This window comes from Salvelinus sp. IW2-2015, unplaced genomic scaffold (assembly GCF_002910315.2).
Source record: "Salvelinus sp. IW2-2015 unplaced genomic scaffold, ASM291031v2 Un_scaffold6676, whole genome shotgun sequence".
Lineage (NCBI taxonomy): Eukaryota > Metazoa > Chordata > Actinopteri > Salmoniformes > Salmonidae > Salvelinus > Salvelinus sp. IW2-2015.
The window spans coordinates 30013-37136 of NW_019947938.1; the positions used below are offsets into that span (position 1 = coordinate 30013).

A 7124-nucleotide genomic window follows, 5' to 3' on the forward strand; every position below is an offset into this window, starting at 1 on the left:
TAATATTGGCCATATACCACACCTCCTTGTGCCTTATTGCTTAATTATAATGTTGTATAAATAGGTTGCATGATCACCTTCCGGTGTAAAAACCATGGAAATTAAAACAAAAAACTATGTTTAAAGTGAGAAAAAGCATTGGTCTGAAGCCGGAAAATTAAGGATATTCACATGAGCACCACATGAGTCTCAAATAAACCTCTAAAAACCCAAGCACAGGTGTTCAAAATCTTGTTTTATTCAAATTCAGCAGTCCACATGAGTTTGTCAATTGACATACCGTCCATGAAGTTGGTCCAGATTCCATAAAAGCTATGATCATTTTTCATTTTTATTATTGCATAAAATCATCCGTTTTCAAAGCCATAATTGTACATGTAATAATTTGTATTTTCTACTTATTTCTTATAATGATTAAGAATTTCCAATAAAGCTTCAATGGCTCAGTGCAGGCGTAGAATCAACATATCCGGAAACACTTCTGTTCCTCGGGCACTGGCCATCTTTGTAACAGTACTCGGCACACATGTAGGTCCCCTTGGGCAGGACACAGCGACCGGGCTTCACTATGGTAACAGAGAAAAAGCGGTCAGTTATACAGTAGAAACATACGTGTAATAGGAATTTCCAGGTTAACAATCGAGAAAAGCAGTCGCAGGTAAAGTCAATCAAATCTATCCATAATAAATCTATCCATATAAAATGTATATGTACAATGTATGTGCATGTATATGTAGCAGAAAAGCTGTAAAAAAAAAAAAAAAAGATAATTTGACCTCCAAAGAGGTGGAGGACACAGTTTATTACAATTTGCAACAGGGAGACACTTCCAGCACAGAAGCAGAGAAAATGTCTAACTGGCATCTTGGAGACATGCCCTTTACATTCTAATCAGACAGCACCAAATGTTCTGTAAACACCAGCTCTAGAGGCTTGTAGGAAGTCAAAACAAACAGGCTGTCAGCTGCTACAGAATCACACAGTGTTCACAGAATGTCATCAATACAATATAACAGTGAATAATCAGTGTGTCCTCGGCCCTTGTACCTCAAGTCCGGCGTCAATCTCTATCAACAGATGTGAGAACAATCCCTAACATTCAGCATCAAGTCTAGTGACCATCAACCCACACCTTGAGTGTCACAAGTAGAACACTGGAAATCATCCGTACACTGATTCTTTCCATTGAGGTCTTAATATTACAATGAGTTGGAATTCTGTTGGTGGCCCTTGACAAATTGGCAGCTTAATTAATGTTCTGTGTACAGTAATAAAGTATGTTGCTACTCCTCTGAAGTCTCAGCCTGATATTCCCAAATTCCCCTTCCCTTAGATATGCATTTGTATCACCTTATCAACAACAACGTGTTATACACTGACTGTACAAAACATTATGAACACCTGCTCGTTTCATGACATAGAATGAGCATATATGATCCAAGATGGCGTAGCAGTCAGACATCTTTTGTCTTGTCTTGTCTCGTCCAGTGTATATATCATTTTCTTCGTATATATTTTGTATATATTTTTTATCTCAATTTCAATATACTCTTCTCACCCAATGTAGTATGGATCTTCTATTTTTTATACTTTAGAACCGGAACCCTCATCAGGAGCTAGCCAGCTAACTAGCTACTAGCTAGTAGTCAGTTAGCCACTGCTAGTGGTCATCACCATTAACTAGGGCATCAGCCAGCCTCAGCCTGTTCAATTCCTGCCAGTCTGCACAGCGTGATATCAACCCAGAGCATATCGGACTGTTTTTTCTCCGGATTCCTACCGCAAGTTCTGAACCTTTACACCGGATCATCGCAGCTAGCTAGCTGCTACCKGAGTGGCTACTCCTGGCTAACATCTCTGTCACGAAGCAAGCACCAGTTAGCCTGGAGCTAGCCTCGAGCTAGYCCCATCTCCCTGCTAGCCGAAGAGATCCCTCAGACAATTCCTGGGTTTCAAAACCTCTTTTGTCAATTGGCCTGGATCCTTTGCTGCTGACACGGAGCCCCYCCAATCCATCACGACTGGTCTGCCGACGTAGCCGTTCGAGGGGGTTTCAACAGGCTCTCCCTTTGCGATGTCCCCCTGAGGCTCATCTGCTAGCCTGCCAGCCCCGGCCTGCTAGCTGTCTGAATCGCTGTGTCTCCAGCTTGCCTAGCTACTCACTGGACCCTATGATCACTCGGCTACACATGCCTCTCCCTAATGTCAARATGCCTTGTCTATTGCTGTTTTGGTTGGTGATTATTGTCTTATTTCACTGTAGAGTCTCCAGCCCTGCTCAATATGCCTTAGCTAGCCCTTTTGTTCCACCCCCCACTCATGCGGTGACTTCACCTGGCTTAAATGGTGCCTCTAGAGACAAAACCTCTSTCATCGTCACTCAATGCTAGGTTTTACCTCCACTGTACTCACATCCTGCCATACCCTTGTCTGTACATTATGCCTTGAATATACTCTTCCTTGCCCAGAAATCTGCTCCATTTACTCTCTGTTCCGAACGCACTAGACGACCAGTTRTTATAGCCTTTAGCCGTACCCTTATCATACTCCTCCTCTGTTCCTCTGGTGATGTAGAGGTTAACCCAGGCCCTGCAGCCCCCAGCATCACTCCRATTCCCCAGGCGCTCTCATTTGTTGACTTCTGTAACTGTAAAAGCCTTGGTTTCAGGCATGTTAACATTAGACGCCTCCTCCCTAAGTTTGTTTTATTCACMGCTTTAGCACACTCTGTCAACCCAGATGTCCTAGCCATGTCTGAATCCTGGCTTAGGAAGGCCACCAAAAATCCTGACATTTCCATCCCTAACTATAACATTTTCCGACAAGATAGAACTGCCAAAGGGGGAGGAGTTGCAATCTAAAGCCAAAAAGTTTTGGGACACTGTAAAGTCCATGGAGAATAAGAGCGCCTCCTCCCAGCTGCCTCTGCACTGAGGATAGGAAACACTGTCACCACCGATAAATCTACGATAATCGATCATTTCAATAAGCATTTTTCTATGGCTGGCCAAGCTTTCCACCTGGCTACCCCTACCCCCGCCAACATTCTCAGCACCCCGCAGCAACTTGCCCAACCCCCCTCGTCTCTCCTTCACCAATCCAGACCGCTGATGTTCTGAAAGAGATGCAAAATTTGGATCCTACAAATCAGCTGGGCTAGACTTTCTGGACCCTCTCTTTCTAAAATGATCGCCGAATTGTTGCACCCCCTATTATAGCCTATTCAACCTCTCTTCTGTATTGTCTGAGATCCCCAAAGATTGGAAAGCTGCCGCGGTCATCCCCTCTTCAAAGGGGAGAACACTCTAGACCCGAACTGTTATAGACCTATATCCATCCTGCCTGCCTTTCTAAAATTTCGAAAGCCAGTTAACAAACAGATCACCGACCATTTCGAATCCCACACACCTTCTCCACTATGCAATCTGGTTTCCGAGCTGGTCATGGGTGCACGTCAGCCCAGCTCAAGGTCCTAAACGATATCATAACGCGCCATTGATAAAAGACAGTACTGTGCAGCCGTCTTCATTGACCTGGCCAAGGCTTTCGACTGTCAATCACCGAATTCTCATCTGCAGACTCAATAGCCTTGGATTCTCAAATGACTGCCTCGCCTGGTTCACCAACTACTTCTCAGATAGAGTTCAGTGTGTCAAATCGGAGGGCCTGTTGGTCCAGACTCTGGCATCCACCTCTACGCAGACGACAACATCTGTATACATCTGGACCTACTTTGGACACTGTGCTAACAAACCTCCAAACGAGCTTCAACGCCATACACACTCCTTCCATGGCCTCCAACTGCTTTTAAATGCTAGTAAAACTAACTGCATGCTCTTTAAACCGATTGCTGCCAGCACCCTCACTAGCATCACTACTCTGGACGGTTCTGACCTAGAATATGTGGACAACTACAAATACTTAGGTGTCTGGTTAGACTGTAAACTCTCCTTCCAGACTACATCAAGCATCTCCAATCCCAAATTAAATCTAGAATCGGCTTACTATTTCGCAACACAGCTCCCTTCACTCATGCTGCCAAAACATACCATCGTAAAACTGACTATCCTACCCGTCCCTGACTTCGGGCGATGTCATTTACAAAATAGCCTCCAACACTCTACTCAGCAAACTGGATGTAGTCTATCACAGTGCCATCCATTTTGTCACCAAGCCCCATATACTACCCACCACTGCGACCTGTATGCTCTCATTGGCTGGCCCTCACTACATATTCGTCACCAAACCCACTGGCTCCAGGTCATCTATAAGTCTTTGCTAGGTAAAGCCCGCCTTATCTCAGCTCACTGGTCACCATAGCAACACCACCGTAGCACACGCTCCAGCGGTATAATTTACTGGTTATCCCAAAGCCAACACTTTCTTTGGCGCTTTCCTTCACTTCTCTGCTGCCAATGACTGGAACGAATTGCAAAAATCTCCGAAGCTGGAGTCTTATATCTCCCTCTCTAACTTTAAGCATCAGCTGTCAGAGCAGTTTACCAATCACTGTACCTGTACACAGCCAATCTGTAAATAGCACCCAACTACCTCATCCCATATTATTACTTACCCACTTGCTCTTTTGCACCCCAGATCTGTACTTGCAATCATCATCTGTACATTTATCATCTGCACATTTATCACTCCAGTGTTAATGCTAAATTGGATATTATTTCTCTCTATATGGCCTATTTATTGCCTACCTCCCTACTCTTCTACATTTGCACGCACTGTACATAGATTTTTTATTATTGACTGTACGTTTGTTTATGTGTAACTGTGTTGTTGTTTTTTGTCACACTGCTCTGCTTTATTCTTGACTAGGTCGCAGTTTTATAATGAAAACTTGTTCTCAAACTGGCCTACCTGGATAAATAAAGGTTTCTTTTTTTTATTTATTAACATAGACTGACCAGGTGAATCCAGCTGAAAGCTATAATCCCTTCTTGATGTAACTTGTTAAATCACTTCAGTGTAGATGAAGGGGAGTGAAGATGAAGTGGAAGGAGACAGGTTAAAGAAGGATTTTTAAGCTTTGAGAAAATAGACACATGGATTGGGTATGTGTGTGCCGTCCAGAGGGTGAACGTGCAAGACCAAAAGATTTAACTACCTTTGAACGGGCTATTGTAGTAGGTGCCAAGCACACCGGATGACTGTGTCAAGAACTGCAAAGCAGTTGGGTTTCTCATGCTCAGAACATTTTCCTGTGTGTATCAGAATGGTCTACCACCCAAAGGACATCCAGCCATCCAGTAATTGCAGCAATAATGAATGCAATGGATGGTGTTACTGTCACCCGGGACCATATCCTACCTGGTGTGGTGCAATGCAGTCATGCCCACATCCATTGTGGCAGCATTTTTCATCATTGGGGCAGTCACTGTCATTGAACATAACTCCGCACACGTCCCAGCCCCATCGTCTACGAGGGCACACTCCAGGCTTTGCTTTGGGACAACACATTTAGCCAGACATGTCAGGGAACCCAACTTACCAAAAGAGACATGAACATTACACAATTGGACTGAACCATTTTCTGAAAATCTGTCATATTTGTGTGAGATGTTTATATAAACAGGAATTTGAATTTGTGAAAAGATTGCAGAGTATCCCTAATATTTTTGTGTCTAATTAGTTTTGGAGACATTTGGCCACATCATCAATGTTTCCCCATAAACACATGAAAACCGCATGGCAGCCTTCTGAACACTGTTAATAAACCAGTCAGGTTCTTACTGAAGTCAGGTGGGACACACAAGGCGTAAGAGTGAAAGACGCAGCATTTGTCATCTTTAGGACAGTCCTCATCGCGGACACATCCCTTGTGTGGCGGCAGGATCTTTCAGAAGCAGGCGGCCACTGACCTGCCTTCGGGAGGACCGGCACTGAGAGAGCAGGAGGAGTAGGAAACAATTGGACAAAACCATTTTCTGAAAATCTGTCATATTTGTGAGGAGATGTTTACGATAAATAGGCATTTACATTTGTAGGAAGTCAAAACAGAAAGGTGGTGACATTGTCAGCTGCTATAGAATCACACAGTGTTCCACAATGTCATCAATACAATACAACAATGCAATGAATAATCAGTGTGTCCTCGGTCCTTCTACTGGGACCTCCAGTCTGGCGTCAATCACTYTCAACAGATATGAGAACAATCCATAACATTCAACATCAAGTCTAGTGACCATCAACCCACACCTTGAATGTCACAACGAGAACAATGGAAATCATGTGTATTACAGAAACTCTATGCTAAACATTGTGTTGATCACTCTAAATTAAATATGAGCTTTACTGGTCTTAAATGAACCCATTACAAAATGTTTATGATGGCAAATTGTCAGCCTGCACTGACTCTTTCCATTGAAGTCTTACTATTACAATGATTTGGAATCTTTCTAATTCTATGGCTGAAATTCTCAGGGTCATATATCAACAAGCTCTCATTCTCCCTTCAGAATTTGACGGTTTTGGACTTTTCTGCAAATGTCAAATGTAAAAGTGTTTTTGACATCCTGGGTTGCTCCGCCTGCTCAGCATACTGTAGTTCCAATTCTCCAAATGTCAAATTTCTGAGTTGCCCCAAATGCCAAATGTTGAAGTTAAGAGTTAAGGTTTAGGATAGAATAAAAAAAATATATATTAAAAAAGCTATCTACAACTGGATTGAACATGAGACCTTTGGCTCTGGAATCATGGGATGACACCTATCCACCACCTCTACCCAGAACTCCATAGCAACACCCAAGCCTACTCGATGGTAATAGCACTCACCGTTACCCCTAGCGGCTGGTTTTTGAAGGCACTTCCTGACGTAGTCAGGACATGGTCAGATGTCCTATTTGGAAGTCAATTTTGAGCTATATGGCTGCATATATATATACACTGCTCAAAAAAATAAAGGGAACACTTAAACAACACAATGTAACTCCAAGTCAATCACACTTCTGTGAAATCAAACTGTCCACTTTGGAAGCAACACTGATTGACAATAAATTTCACATGCTGTTGTGCAAATGGAATAGACAAAAGGTGGAAATTATAGGCAATTAGCAAGACACCCCCAATAAAGGAGTGGTTCTGCAGGTGGTGACCACAGACCACTTCTCAGTTCC

The 7124-nt window shown here is 43.1% G+C and overlaps 1 long non-coding RNA gene across 1 annotated transcript; it reads right to left on the reverse strand.

The window, feature by feature from the left end:
* Positions 1 to 220: 220 nt before the first annotated feature.
* Positions 221 to 5852, reverse strand: LOC139026991 (uncharacterized). Its single transcript, XR_011479010.1, has 3 exons — positions 5743 to 5852; positions 5320 to 5453; positions 221 to 566 (listed from the first exon to the last, which is right to left on the reverse strand). It is a non-coding gene; the product is annotated as an uncharacterized lncRNA (long non-coding RNA).
* Between the last annotated feature and the right edge of the window lie 1272 nt (positions 5853 to 7124).